Below are 16,425 nucleotides of genomic sequence, written 5' to 3'. Positions count from 1 at the left end.
TCTTGACTGCCAGAGAGGGCAGACTTTGGTCCAGGACCTTGGCTGCCCTTCTCCCCACCATAGCAAAATAAGCTAACTCCCCCGTAGCCATAGTAGGAGGAGAGAACATGTCAGTATCTGGAGAGGTGTTTAGTCTGGGAATAATTCTAATTTAAGGAATCTGCGGCTAGATAGAGTTTCTACAAAAGGTAATTAACTTAGTCCTTACTGGTAGGAAGATGTGCAACACTGCGGCAAAGGCATTAAAAATACGAGTGCTACACCTCTTCTGGGCTGCTATCACAGAGAAATATGAGAAGGTATGAGAATCTTTATTAGAAGCCCTTCCTAAACATAGTCTGCAAGATTTCATGGAGATGGACAATGAAGCCTCACTAGTTTCTAATCAAGTTATTAGTGCAGCTGCTAATGGAACACAATTAGATCTTACAGGCAATTGCCAGGGGGTATCACTCCAAAGATCATCCTGGTTAAGATTGACCACCCTAAAACTAGATGCACAGCTAAAAGTGATCAGTCTTCCTTTCTCTGCTACCAAGCTATTTGTCGGTACATAGAAAAAGAAATGATTTGAATAGAAAAAGAGGCGGAGTCCCTGAAAGTTGATGGACTTGAAGAAAATAAGTTTAAGCCAAAGTGCAGCAGCTATTCCACGCGTAGGGTTCCATCCCTCACTGGCCGTATCAACCACAAAATCACCAACAGCAAGGATAAACATATCCTTGCAACATGAAAACGTCAAAGCAAAAGAAAATTACTTTAAGACAGTTTTCTTCTGCAGGATGGCTCTTTTCAAGAAACAGGAATTGACAACCTACTACCTCTCCATTCGCCACTCCACTGGGAGGAGATATTTTGTCACTTATACTCTCAAGAAAGGAAACCTCACATCTGCTACAAAAAGAAAGGGTAATAGAACTGGTACCATCCAAACAAAAGGGTCAAGGAATATAGCGAAATACCCACAGTAAGTATTTGAGGTTTCTAGTAACCAATCTACACTTTTAAAACTCTTTCCTACCATTTAGGCTGAATTCAGCCCCATCTACATTGTCAAAGTGTATGCAGTTTTGGCAGCACACCTGAGGAAAACAAGAAATATTCAGATGCCACTATTTAAATGATTACCTTCAGAAATCTCACAATCGCTTTAAGCTAATGCAAGATTTTCGAGTAGCTGTCTTTCATCGCTTAAGACTAGATCTCCAGATAAACATGCAAGAATCAGAGGGACAGCAGTGCAAGCCAAACTTATCTAAGGGCCACAATAGACAGCATCAAAAGAATAGTGTTCCTTCAGAGGAAAGATTGTTTTCAATCAAAAACAAATGTCATCTATTGCTAAACAACTATTTCTCTACAGCTCGTCAAATATCATTGACTCTAGGCTCCATGGCTTCCTGCATCCTATCCCAAATGCAGGGTTGCATATCCAGCCATTACAGCTATGACTCGAGGATCAGTGGTCTCAGAGGCAGAATCGTTGGGAAGACAAGTTGTACCTAACCTTCTCAGCAAGCCATTCTCTGATGGTGCAGACGGTGCATCTCTGATAAGGTGGGGAGCTCATCTTGGGAACTTGCCTGTACAGGGTCAATTGACAGAAAAAGAAAGAACATGTGACATAAGTTATCTGGAATTACGTGCAGTCCACCTAGCCCTAAAATAATTTCTTCCTTCAATACGATCAGACAAAATCCTCATCCAGATGGACTATACCACTGCCATGTACTCTCTAAACAAGCTGGGAGGCACAAGATCAAGGATTTCTTCATTGGAAGCACAGGTAGTTTATCACTGGACGTTAGCAGGAGGTCTGACCTTGCAGGCAGTAAACATTACAGGAATGCAAAACCAGCATGCACACTTCTGTAGTCAGTTTTACGAAAACAACCATGAATAGGTTTAAGACTGCAGCTGTTCAAGACATTTTAGTGTGGGGGTACCACCTGCTCTAGTTCTATTTGCGACAGCTCAAAATAAAAAATGCTAAGACTTTGCATCCCGGGTTCTCAAACTGAGATCTCTGGAGAATGCCTTTTTAATAAACTGTTCAAGGAGATTTCTCTACGCTTTTTCACCAAAGCTACTCATTCCAAAAGTGCTTTTGAAGTTGTAAAAGACTCAGTCTAAAAGAATTATAATTGCTTCTGATGGGTGAGACAGTTGTGGTATGCAGATCGCCTCCAAATGTCAATCACTCCTCACAAGAGACTGCTGCACAAACAGAACCTGCTCATCAGATATAAGTGGAAAACATAAAATAGCCAAAATATAACATCTTTGAATTTGCAGAATGGCTCCTGAGGTCAGACAATACGGACATATGAATATTTCTCCAGCTTGAATGGAGAGTCTGAAAGAAGGGAAACCCACTTCAACACGGACCTGCTATGCAATAAAGTGAAACAGATTCTGCATATGGTGCATTAGTAATGGTCATGAATCATGATCCGATCTCATGCCAGGAGAATGTCATCATTCCATTTATCTTCTATCTCCCGTCTATCCACCTGCCCGTATAGTGCATTTAACGTTCATCCCAGCTTATAATAAATCTCCATAACAGTTTTCTTTTTTCAAATAGCCTGTGATAAAAGATTTTTTGAAGGTCTCAAAAAGTGTTTCCTTCTAAAAGAAAAACATTGCCACTTTGGGAACTCAGTCTGCATTTATCCAGACTATTGTGTCCTTTTGAATCAATGCACAATGCTACAGGCTACATCAGCAGTAGAATCATACACCATTTTTCATGCATACAGAGTAGTCACAAGGACATATCCAACCTTCCTAACCAAAGTAGTTTCTGAGTTTCGTCTGAATCAGTCAATACCTTTATCTCTGTATTTTTCCAATCCATGCACACCAGCAGAAAGTTCCCTAAATTCTATGGATATTAGGAGAATACTCTGGGCAGATTTACAAGCCCCCTGCGCCACTAGTACATCACTTTTCGAGACGCACTTGTGGCGCAGGGGACTCCTCCATTTTTACAAGGAGAGGAAAAGCCACCCTGGGTGACTTTTCCTCTGCTTGTAATAGGGTCCCTTCACATGCAGCGCTATGCGTTGAAGGGGCGTTCCATGGGTGTTGCTGTGGGTGTTCCCACGCAACACCCATGGAACAAGACACATCTCCAGATTTACGAGAAACCGTGAATCCAGAGATGCGTTTGAATGCTATGCCACACTAGAGGTGGCGTAGTGAGGCACAACGAGGAGACATCATTTCATTTCTTCTTGTTTTTTCCTCTTTCAATGCGTGCTACATTCTACAGCACGCATTGAAATCGGAAAATGCCTGTAGTGATTGATTTTGTGCATGAAGGTGCCCCATCCTGCACAAAAACAATCTCCCCATGACGCAGTCATCCTTGCACCATGATGCAAGGGTGCCTGCGCCAGCGGATGGCTGCAGTTTGTGCACCAGCGCAGGGAGAAGTACAGAGATGCGACATATTCTTGTAAATAATTTGCATCCCTGAGCTTCGGAAGTGCCGCAGCGTGGCGCAGCCAAATGGCTTGCGGTGCCACGCTGCAGCACTTCCTAGTACATATGCCCCACCGTTTTTACCTAGGTAAGACTTAGGGCCTAATTATGAGTGGCCCAGCGTATTCCGACCCATGCGTAAACCCCAGTTTACGCACAGGTTGGAATTACGACTTGGTAGCTATTCAACACATCCAATAATTATTCGATGCATTACATACCTCAACTTTCGTTATATTTTGGCAGGTCAAACCTATTGAAATTTAACAGGGTCAAAGTATATGGTATGTACTGCATCAAACTTAGTAGGTGCTATTTATCACACCCGATAAATAACGTACTCCATGGTATTATTATTAATCAGGTTCGATAACTAGCACCTACACTCATAATAAGGGCCTTAAACACTCAGAAAGTCTAATGAGTTGTTTGTTAATTATGGTCACATCCAACAAGGCTTAGACACAGCTAACAATCCATTTTCAGATAGATCTTAGCCTGCATTTGCACTTAAACTAAGACTCTGGCCTAGCACTACAAGGGTTGCATTCACATCCACAGGTGTCACAAGTGAACCTAGTTCAATGCACCAGCATTTGAATGTGAAGAAGCTGTTTTTTGCAGCCCCACCCAACCCCACTCAATACTTAGTGGTGTCTGTGTATTTAGGTTGCTAATAATCCCTAAATAGAGATCCAGAAAGGAAGTGGTAATTTGAAAACCCCCAGTTTCATTCTTTACACTATCACACACAATGGATGCACTAAGAATAAGACATTTTATGTTTTAAAAGTATTTATCTCAACAGTCTCATCCTTTTATTAGCACATCCCTAAAATAACTACACAAAATATTATTAAAACAGCACTAATGCATGTTGCAAACAATGAAAATAAAGTGACAATTTCTACCAAACTTAAAATGTCATCTAGCCACCTAAAACCTACCTCTATGTGAAATACTCTGAAGGAAAACACACGTCCGCAGCAGCTTCTCTTCTTCCATACTTGGCTCTGCATTAGCTTTTAGTGTAGAAGGATATGCTGTGGCATCACAGCAGTCTGAAGATCTTCTGGCAGTATCTTGCTCGATAATCTGGGGCGAGGGACCTCTTCTTACACGTGGTTGATTGACAGACTGTTGTAAATAGAAGATACAGGATTCAGGTGAAGTTAGAAAGTCCCTCAATAAGATTCAGAGAAGAGACCAGAGCGGACTCTCCACCACGGAGGCAACCAGTAACTGCCGTGGAACAGAACCCATAAATCACAGGCAAACCTAGAACAAAAGAGTGAAGCACATTCTGCATGAAGTAAAAGCATTCTATAAACACTAGAGTGGATACTTATGTACTACACACCTTCTTCCTTTCTATTGTTAAGCAAGAAAACCAAATTTAAAAAAAAAAAAACCATCTTAACAGATGAAGATCACCATGAAAGACATTTCTAGCAAAAAAAATCTTGTAAATAGGTTGGTGGTCTGCGATGCCTTGGAGCACGATCACTGACCATACCACCAGCAAATAAATTAAATGTTTGTAAAGAGTGATTTTAAGACATGGGAGCATCCCCACTACCCACGTTACGAGCTTCACCTGTTGAAACTAAAGAAATATCTTGACAGGTGTATGAGCTAAAAGATAACCACTAGTACTGAGGGCAGAAGAGGTCTTATTCTTATCAGAAGTTGCAACGCCTCTTTTATATAACGCCACTCTCCTGAAGTTCCAACATTCACCATTATTGAGAATCACACAATGATCAATTACTTTCTTGACAGTAAAAGGCCCTTTGAATTTAGACAACCCTTTTTGCACTCTACCACTCTTAATTTTGACAAGGTCACCCACCATGAAAGGAGATGACACCTTTGTAGAAGAAGGTATGACTGGAGTTTTAGTTTGTAAAGTAACAATCTGTTTCATCCAAGCTGGTACCGATCTTGAACCAGGAGCTCACCCTCTCATAAATTGGAATGGAGAAAGCTGACCATCAACTAAGGGAGTAGTGCGATAGGCCCATAACATCTCATTATTCATTTTCCGCACAATAGATCCATTAGCAGAGGCCATGTGTATAATACTGTTGACCACTTTTTTGGCTCTCTCACATATTCCATTGTCCTGGGGGTTGTACAATGAAGTGCGATGGTGAGAGACACCACAACTCTTTAGAAATGTTTGCATCTCCTTGGAGGTAAGCTGTGTGCCAATGTCTGTGATAATGACTGAAGGAATTCCTTCATCCTTAAAGAGATTACCTAAGAGCTTAATAGTACTCTCAGTTGTAACATCGTTGGTGAACTCCACAACTAACCATTTAGAATAAATGTCAACCACAACAATAGCAATTCTGTCCTTTTAATTTAATTCACCCATAGGACCAATAAAATCCAGACAAATGGTGTGCCAAGATGAAACAAGGTGTTGTATATGTGCATCCGTAGATTTGGGTCTCACTTTGAGTCTTTTCTCACCTTCCCTGCAAATAGAACAAATCTCCACCCACTCCACAACATGAGAATCCATTCCTGGCCACCAGGAAAGGTTCTTGAGCCGACGCTGTGTAAGAGTCTGGCCCAAATGCCCTTTATGTGCTAAGGCTAAAAGTTTATTTCTGAGACCAAATGGAGGTATGAATTTTTCATCTTTGACCAAAATGCTATTATTGATGATAGAAAGATCATCAAGAACTTTGACAAAGGAACTGACTGATATTGAGACACAACTTTCCCTCCTAGAACCACGTCTAAGAAGTTTGATAACTTCTTGAAGAGTGTGATCAGCGTTGATTTCACGTTCCCAGTCACCAGCCTCGAAAGCACCCTCACCCACAAACACAGCATCCTCTATAGAACCAACAGCAATGTCATCAGCACCTTCAGAAACAAATAGGTCGGGAATAGTATGCCAATCTAGGAACATTCGAAAGACAGTCAGCCTTTACATTCTTCCACCCCTGAATATATTCAATAGAATATTGGAACTCTTGAAATTTTGAAGCAAGTTTAACAAGTCTAGCTGACTGTTAGACCTGTCAGCCTTAGGGTGGTCTCCCCTACATTTTTGCCCTTTTTGCCTCCCATTTTTATCCTATATTTTGTTGGACTTAGGACTCTGGGCGCCTCACCACTGCTAAACAGTGCTTAGGTGCAGGTGCTCTTCCCTAAAACCTCGTGAGGCTGGCATATCTGCCACAAGCCACTGCTACTGCAGTAAGGCTAATCCTCCATAGGCTAATATTGGGAACCTCTCCTTATGGAATAACTTCTGACAGGGACCTAATAAGTCTATCATGTTTGGTCTTGTTGGACTCGGGGCAGGGAACCCGTTCCAATGATATATAGGGTTTGGGCATTACTACGCTAGGGATCCCACTTTTATAAAGGGGACCTTTTCCTGCCTACACTTAGATTAGGCTGCAGACTCCCCCCTCCCCTCTGCATACTGATAGCCTGCCTGGGTTGGGAGGTGGGAGTGATGATTCACACCTTCTTCCCTGGGATGAGCTGTGATGGGCTGCCCACTGTAGCCTTAACGGCCTGTCTCTCGTCACTGTGACAGCTAGGTCAGGGAAGGCAGGGAACATACCAGAACTCCCTGGACTCTTCCAGAAGCCCCTGCCCCCAGAGACTTCCACCACTTTCTAGCCCTTAGACTGAAAGATATATAAGGGAGGGTCCTGGCCTCACTTCTTTGTTACACTGCTGGACCTGGAAGAATCCCTGCTGGAGTGAGGACTGCTGCGCAAGAGGATTGCCACTGGGAAGGAGGCTGACTGCTCCAAGGAACTGCTGCCCACAACCTGCTGAGCTGCCCTATTGTCTGCTGATTCTGCCCTGCATGGGAGACTGCAACATCACCACCAGAATGTCTCCACAACATCCCAAAGGAACTACTTTTCTTTGAACCACATTTTAAAGAGTCTTCAACCTTTTAAAGATTGCCTTTTTGGGACTGCACCCTTTTTAAGCTAAAGGAAACTACCTGTCCTTGGACCACAGCGTTTTAAAGACTGCCCTTTGGAACAGCAACGACACTCAAGATTTGCCCTGCAACGCTGTGCCTGCCCTCAGCATTGCTTGCCCCGTGATCCTCCCGAGGGCTCTGTGATTGCCTCTGCTTCTGGCGCAAGCCGACTGAAACTGGCCCTGAGGTCACCGCCACTGGGACCGGAGCGCACTGTGTAGCGCTGAGAAGCGAAGCGCTGTGTGGCAGGAGGCTCCGTCGTTGCCCCGGACTTGGAGGCACTGTTAAGCGCTGTGCTAAAGGAGCACTGTGTGGCCGTGACCCCCACCCGTGCAGCGCCTGTTGAGCCCGAGGCCCCAGGGGGAGAGGAGCCTCGCACCCGCGCCCGCAACCACCACCCCAGGTAACGCCTCAGTGCAACCAGGCTGCTGCGAGGGGGCTGGGTGCGGGTTGGCCGGGTACCTGGAGTGTGAGCTTTGTGCTTGGCTGGGAACCGTCCTTCACTGACCTGCCTACGGGGGCATAATTACTTGGTAATTGACACTGGGGCATTTTTTTAGCATCACCAGCAGCGCCTGGGCAGCCGCACTTCCTACGCTGGGAGCATCATTTCTATGAGAGGCACACTTATTACGCTACAAGGGAACTTTGGCCATCCAAAGACACTGTGAGAAAGACATTACCAGCAGGAGCCCTTGGAAAACATGAGCTTTTGGTGATTTGATCAGGCCTGGGAACTGGATTCATTCTTATTGATTATTGATCTTGCTTGGAAACTGGAATCCTTTTAATTATTGATCTAGCCTTGAGCTGGATTTACCTGCTTTTGATTCTCGCATAATTTTTAGATAAAGAAATTCTTATTCTTATACAAAACTGGTGTGGTGTTCCTTTTGTGAGTGTTTTTACTGTGTCATCGCTGTTGTGTGTTGCACAAATACTTTACACATTGCCTCTGAAGTTACGCCTTTGCTGCTCTGCGCCAAGCTACCAGGTCGGAAGCGGTGGTCCCTACTTGGACTAGGGTGCATACCCCTGCCATCTAGAGACCCCGGTTCTAACATTGGTGATCGAGCGGTGGGATAGGACTTGTGCTTGTGTAACACCACGCAGCGACGCAGTGTACACCGCAACCCTACACCTGACTCTACTGAATTTTTGTCTACCCTCTCCAATTGGCATTTTTTAATTTTTTTCAAATTCTCCCTGGCTGCTCTTTTTAAAAGTCCTTTTGCCTATGTCCCATTTGGTTCTCTCTACAAACGTCTGAGGCCCTACCTAGCAATATGGAATTCGAGCGGGCCAATCTGGAAGTTTACTCAGTGGCACAACTCAAGGAATTCTGCGAGGAGAAAGGGGTGCCCTTCAAGTGAAGCGCCAAGAAGGCAGAGCTTCAGAAAGCCTTGAGAGCATGGGTAACAGCCCACCCAGAAGGAGATGAGGACGGGCAAGGACCAGAGCACGACGCCACAGGAAACCTTGACCTACTGCACTTGGCGGGAAATGGTAATTTGTTCCCAGGTACAAGGGTACCTTCCAGGGGAGGCAGTAGTGTGTCAGTGAAGAGCCTGTCCATAGAGGACCTGGAGGACAGGAGGGAGGAGAGACAGCTCAGGTTGGAGCTTGCCAAGCTGGAGAGAGAGCGGGAAAGAGAAAGGTGGGCCATGGAGCAGGATCGCGAGAACAATCGACTGGCTATGCGGGAAAAAGAACTTGCCCATGAGCTCAGCCTGAAGGAACTGGAAATCCGGGCCCTAGAAGTAGGGGCCAACAGCAACAAGAATGGTGGCAGCGTACCTATGGAAGCTTCACGTGAGTCCAGGGTCTTTATGCCGAAAGATGTGATGGCCAGTTTTAAGGTGGGGGATAATATTGATAAGTGGTTAGCCGCCTATGAGGTATCTTTAAGAGCCCATGGGGTCCCAGAGAGTTATTGGGGGGGGGGTGGTTTGTATAAGTACCTACCTCCAGATGTTAGGGACACCCTCCTTTACCTAGAGAAGGAAGACCAGGCTAACTATTCTGTCATGAAAGCTGCATTGCTTAAGAGGTTCGGTCTTACCCCTGAGAGGTATAGGCAGAGGTTTAGGAATAGCCACAAACTTCCCACACAGAACTGGGTAGACTTCCTGGACTACGCTAGTAAAGCTTTAGATGGTTGGGTGCGGGGCAGCAATGTGCATGACTATGAAGGGTTGTATGACTTGTTTTTAAGAGAGCACCTTCTAGAGAGATGTTTTCCAGAGCTGCGCCAACACCTGGTTGACCGCAAGTTGACCAATCCTAGGAAGCTTGCGGAGGAGGTGGACACCTGGGTCAGTACCAGGGTGTCCAACAAGGGTTCTGGGGGGGACTCCCAAAGGGGTGGTCAGGGTACCCACCAGAGCAAAGAGGGGGGAGACAAAAAGAAAGAGTTCTCCAAAGGCCCCCAAAATAATGCACAAGGGAAAGGGTCTGGGTCCCAGCCCCAATCTGGCCACCAGAAGCCCACTTATCCTGACAAAGGTCAGCAGCCCAGAATTGTCCGGTGCTATGAGTGTGGCGAACTTGGACACTACAAGGGGGATCCCAAGTGTCGCAAGAGAGCACCACAGCTCACTGGAGGTAAAAACCCTGGGGTGGCTAGTGTAGAGTTTGGGGAGGAGCTGTCCCTAGATGATGGGAGTGAGGGGGCAGGGCTTGTCCTAGTGTCTCTGGGAGACAGTGAGATGGTTCCTAAGGTCTATGTGCCCTCAAATACTACCAAGTATAGGCAGTGGGTCACCCTCAATGGTCGGAGGGTGGAGGCCCTGAGGGACACAGGTGCCAGCATGACTATGGTAAGGAGTCAGCTGGTGTCCCCAGAGCAAATAATTCCCGATGCATTCCATCCGGTTGTGATGGCTGACAACCGGGGGGGTCACTATCCCATAGCACAGGTTCCATTTGAGTGGGGAGGGGTTTCAGGCCTTTTAAGAGTTGCTTTGAGCCCTGCCATGCCAGTGGACTGTCTGTTAGGGAATGACCTAGAGCATACTGCCTGGAAGGAGGTAGAGCTCAAAGCGCATGTGGAGATGCTGGGGTTGCCGGAGTGGATTTGTGCTACCACACGGTCTATGGCTGCCCGGAAAGGGAGTCAGCCAGGGCTGGAGCCTGGAAAAATGGCCCAGCCAGCTGCTAAGAAGGGAGGAGCCCGAGGGCGTGGGAAGCCCGCCCCGGGGGAGTCACCCCGTGAGATGGATGGGGCACCTGAGGAGGTCGCACCGGAGTCCACGGAGGGGGACGTTGCTCCCTTGGGGGACCTACCTACCCCTGCAGGGTGGCAGGTGGAAGGAGGGCCCACCAGGGAGGAGTTTTGCCGGGCACAGAAGGAGTGTCCTACCCTTGAGGGCATGAGGCGACAGGCCGAAGCCCAAGCAGCAGGCAATGCCACCGCGAAGTATTATATTTACTGGGAGGATGGGCTCCTTTACAGTGAGCCCAAGGCTCCTGTGCATGGGTCATCAAGGGCCTTAGTGGCCCCCCAGTGCTACAGGGCCTTTCTTTTGGAACTGGCCCATGAGATCCCTTTGGCAGGACACTTGGGCCAAGACAAGACCTTTGCTAGGCTTGTCCCACATTTTTATTGGCCGCAGATGAGGATCTCCTCAGATACATTCTGCAGGACCTGTCTGACCTGCCAAGCTAGTGGGAAAACAGGGACTAAGCTGAAGGCTTCCCTGGAACCGCTGCCTGTCGTTAGCACCCCCTTTGAGAGGGTGGGCATCGACATTGTTGGGCCTATGGATCCACTGACTTCTTCTGGTCACAGGTTTATTCTGGTTCTGGTGGACCACGCCACCCGGTACCCAGAGGCTATTCCTCTGAGAACCATCACTGCACCTGCAGTGGCACGGGCTCTGATGGGGATTTTTACCAGAGTGGGTTTTCCCAAAGAGGTGGTGTCCGACAGGGGTACCAATTTTATGTCTGCCTACATGCAAGCCATGTGGAAGGAGTGTGGGGTTACTTATAAGTTCTCCACCCCTTACCATCCACAGACCAATGGTCTCGTGGAGAGATTTAACAAGACCCTAAAGGGCATGATCAGGAGTCTGCCTGAGGGCCTGAGGAAAAAGTGGGACATCCTCTTGCCCTGTTTGCTGTTTTCCTACAGGGAGGTACCGCAGAAGGGGGTGGGTTTCAGCCCCTTCGAGCTCTTGTACGGTCACCCTGTTAGGGGACCTCTCAGTTTAGTGAAGGATGGGTGGGAAAAGACTCCAAGGAGGCTTCCCCAGGATGTAGTGAGCTACATGCTGGCCTTCCGTAGCCAAATGGCTAAGTTGTGGAAACAAGCTTCTGACAACTTAGAGGCCAGCCAGGCGGTAATGAAGGAATGGTACGACCAGAATTCTCATCCTGTGGAGCTAAAACCTGGACAGAAGGTGTGGGTCATGGAGCCTGGAGAGCTTAGGGCCCTCCAGGATCGCTGGACAGGCCCTTATGAGATATTGGAGAAGAAGGGCAAGGCCACTTACCTAGTGGACCTTAAGACCCCCAGGCAGCCCCACAGGGTACTACACGCCAACCGCCGCAAACCCCACCATGAGAGGTCTGAGCTCACCTTACTGATGGTGACTGATGGGGCCGAGGAAGAGGAAAGTGAACCTCTCCCGGACCTCTTTGCTTCCAAAGAGAAGGATGGATCGGTGGAGGGAGTGGTCCTCTCACCATCCTTGACTCCTGAGCAACAGAGGGACTGTCGCCAGGTCCTGGGGCAGTTCGCCTCAGTGTTCTCTCTTATCCCTGGGATTACCCACCTGTGTATCCATGATGTGGACACAGGAGACAGCCCCCCTGTCAAGTCCAAGTCTTACAGGCTGTCCGATAAGGTGAAGGCCAGCATCCAGAGTGAAGTCGCTAAGATGCTAGAGTTGGGTGTGATAGAGCCCTCCAACAGCCCTTGGTCCAGTCCGGTGGTTCTGGTACCAAAAGCTGCTCCACCGGGCACCACACCAGAACTTAGGTTCTGTGTGGATTACAGGGGACTGAACTCTGTGACCAAGACTGATGCTCATCCTATCCCTCAGGCGGATGAGCTCATTGACCGACTAGGGGCTGCCCGATACCTGAGTACTTTTGACCTCACGTCAGGGTACTGGCAGATCGCCCTAACAGACGGAGCTAGAGAGAGGTCCGTCTTTTCCACCCCAGAGGGCCACTACCAGTTTAGGGTGATGCCCTTTGGACTGAAAAATGCTCCTGCCACCTTCCAGCGGCTGGTGAACCGGGTCCTCTCCGGTTTAGAGGCCTTCTCTGCTGCCTACCTGGACGACATAGCTGTCTTCAGTAGCAGCTGGGAGGACCATTTGGGTCACCTCCAGGAAGTGCTTCAGGCTCTGCAGCAGGCAGGCCTGACTATCAAGGCTAGCAAATGCCAGATAGGGCAGGGGTCGGTAGTCTACCTAGGACACTTGGTAGGCGGGGGCAAGGTGCAGCCCCTACAGGCCAAGATAGAAACCATCCTGGCCTGGAAGCCTCCCAAAACACAGACTGAGGTCAGGGCATTCCTGGGCCTCACAGGTTACTACCGCAGATTTGTAAAGGGCTATGGCACCATTGTGGCCCCCTTGACTGAGCTAACCTCTAAGAAATACCCTAGGAAAGTGATCTGGACAGAGGCTTGCCAAAAAGCCTTTGACTCTCTAAAGCAGGCCATGTGCACCGCTCCTGTGCTCAGGGCCCCGGACTTCTCCAAAGAGTTCATTGTCCAAACGGACGCCTCAGAGCATGGCATAGGGGCGGTACTTTCGCAACTCAATGAGGAGGGAAGGGACCAACCAGTACCCTTCATCTCCAGGAGGCTGCTCCCCCGAGAACAGCGGTGGAGTGCGATAGAGAGAGAAGCCTTCGCGGTGGTCTGGGCTGTGAAGAAGCTGAGGCCATACTTGTTTGGCTCCCACTTCCTGATTCAGACTGACCACCGGCCCCTTAGGTGGCTCATGCAAATGAGGGGCGAGAATCCCAAATTGTTGAGGTGGTCCATTTCTCTACAGGGGATGGACTTCAGGGTGGAACACAGACCCGGAGTAGACCACGCCAATGCTGACGGTCTCTCTCGATTTTTCCGCCTTAGTGATGAGAACTCCCTGGAGGTTGGGTAGTTCTCCCCACTTTCAGCTGGGGGGGACACGTGTTAGACCTGTCAGCCTTAGGGTGGTCTCCCCTACATTTTTGCCCTTTTTGCCTCCCATTTTTATCCTATATTTTGTTGGACTTAGGACTCTGGGCGCCTCACCACTGCTAAAGAGTGCTGAGGTGCAGGTGCTCTTCCCTAAAACCTCGTGGGGCTGGCATATCTGCCACAAGCCACTGCTACTGCAGTAAGGCTAATCCTCCATAGGCTAATATTGGGAACCTCTCCTTATGGAATAACTTCTGACAGGGACCTAATAAGTCTATCATGTTTGGTCTTGTTGGACTCGGGGCGGGGAACCCGTTCCAATGATATATAGGGTTTGGACATTACTACGCTAGGGATCCCACTTTTATAAAGGGGACCTTTTCATGCCTACACTTAGATTAGGCTGCAGACTCCCCCCTCCCCTCTGCATACTGATAGCCTGCCTGGGTTGGGAGGTGGGAGTGATGATTCACACCTTCTTCCCTGGGATGAGCTGTGATGGGCTGCCCACTGTAGCCTTAACGGCCTGTCTCTCGTCACTGTGACAGCTAGGTCAGGGAAGGCAGGGAACATACCAGAACTCCCTGGACTCTTCCAGAAGCCCCTGCCCCCAGAGACTTCCACCACTTTCTAGCCCTTAGACTGAAAGATATATAAGGGAGGGTCCTGGCCTCACTTCTTTGTTACACTGCTGGACCTGGAAGAATCCCTGCTGGAGTGAGGACTGCTGCGTAAGAGGATTGCCACTGGGAAGGAGGCTGACTGCTCCAAGGAACTGCTGCCCACAACCTGCTGAGCTGCCCTATTGTCTGCTGATCCTGCCCTGCATGGGAGACTGCTGCAACATCACCACCAGAATGTCTCCACAACATCCCAAAGGAACTACTTTTCTTTGAACCACATTTTAAAGAGTCTTCAACCTTTTAAAGATTGCCTTTTTGGGACTGCACCCTTTTTAAGCTAAAGGAAACTACCTGTCCTTGGACCACAGCGTTTTAAAGACTGCCCTTTGGAACAGCAACGACACTCAAGATTTGCCCTGCAACGCTGTGCCTGCCCTCAGCATTGCTTGCCCCGTGATCCTCCCGAGGGCTCTGTGATTGCCTCTGCTTCTGGCGCAAGCCGACTTAAACTGGCCCTGAGGTCACCTCCACTGGGACCGGAGCGCACTGTGTAGCGCTGAGAAGCGAAGCGCTGTGTGGCAGGAGGCTCCGTCGTTGCCCCGGACTTGGAGGCATTGTTAAGCGCTGTGCTAAAGGAGCGCTGTGTGGCCGTGACCCCCACCCGTGCAGCGCCTGCTGAGCCCGAGCCCCAGGGGGAGAGGAGCCTCGCACCCGCGCCCGCAACCACCACCCCAGGTAACGCCTCAGTGCAACCAGGCTGCTGCGAGGGGGCTGGGTGCGGGTTGGCCGGGTATCTGGAGTGTGAGCTTTGTGCTTGGCTGGGAACCGTCCTTCACTGACCGGCCTACGGGGGCATAATTACTTGGTAATTGACACTGGGGCATTTTTTTAGCATCACCAGCAGCGCCTGGGCAGCCGCACTTCCTACGCTGGGAGCATCATTTCTATGAGAGGCACACTTATTACGCTACAAGGGAACTTTGGCCATCCAAAGACACTGTGAGAAAGACATTACCAGCAGGAGCCCTTGGAAAACATGAGCTTTTGGTGATTTGATCAGGCCTGGGAACTGGATTCATTCTTATTGATTATTGATCTTGCTTGGAAACTGGAATCCTTTTAATTATCGATCTAGCCTTGAGCTGGATTTACCTGCTTTTGGTTCTCGCATAATTTTTAGATAAAGAAATTCTTATTCTTATACAAAACTGGTGTGGTGTTCCTTTTGTGAGTGTTTTTACTGTGTCATCGCTGTTGTGTGTTGCACAAATACTTTACACATTGCCTCTGAAGTTACGCCTTTGCTGCTCTGCGCCAAGCTACCAGGTCGGAAGCGGTGGTCCCTACTTGGACTAGGGTGCATACCCCTGCCAACTAGAGACCCCGGTTCTAACACTGACCCGTTACCAGTGCCCCCAGGGGAAAGAATTTTGAGAAGTGGTTTATAGTCTGTTCTTAAAAGGAACTTCATGTCTCAAAGATATGTCCTGAAATACTCTACACCCCAAGTAGCAGCCAACGCTTCTCTTTCGATAACTGAATAGTTTTTTTCAGCATCAGTTGAATCCTAGACGCAAAGGCAACTGTATATTCAGACCCACCTTTGATTTGGGAAAGCATAGCTCCAAGACCAGTATCACTTGCATCCACTGTAAGAACAGATTTGTTATGTACATCAAAAGGCAATAAAACCTTAGCATTACAAATTTCTTTTTTGATATTTTCAAAACATTCCTGATGTTGAAAACTCCATGAAAAGCTCACCTCATGTTTAAGTAACAATCTCATGCATGATGTTTTGTCTGAAAAAGTTGTAACAAATTTTGAGTAATACTCAATGAGACCCATAACAGAACGTAATTGGTCTTTGTCTTTAGGCTGAGGTGCTGAATGAAAAGCTTGACATAAATTCCTTTTCGGTTTCACCCCCGAAGAACTGATGGTGTAACCTAAGTAGTCGATTTGGTTGACTAAAAACTTATACTTTTCTCTACAGAGGGTGAGACCAGCTGAAGACAGTCTGTCTAAGACTATCTTGAGTGGTGTTGTGTTGTTCAACTGACTGTCCATAAACCAATATATATCTTGAAAATAGACAGTATTACCTAGCACCTCAAAAATATTGGACACCATTCTCTGGAAAACACTGGCCGCAGAATTGAGGCCAAAAGGGAGGTGTGTAAACTGAAATGTATCGTAGG

Source organism: Lissotriton helveticus, chromosome 3_2 (genome assembly GCF_964261635.1).
Source record: "Lissotriton helveticus chromosome 3_2, aLisHel1.1, whole genome shotgun sequence".
Classification (NCBI taxonomy): Eukaryota; Metazoa; Chordata; class Amphibia; order Caudata; family Salamandridae; genus Lissotriton; species Lissotriton helveticus.
The sequence above is the reverse complement of the archived record's forward strand: the minus strand, read 5'-3'. Positions refer to the sequence as shown.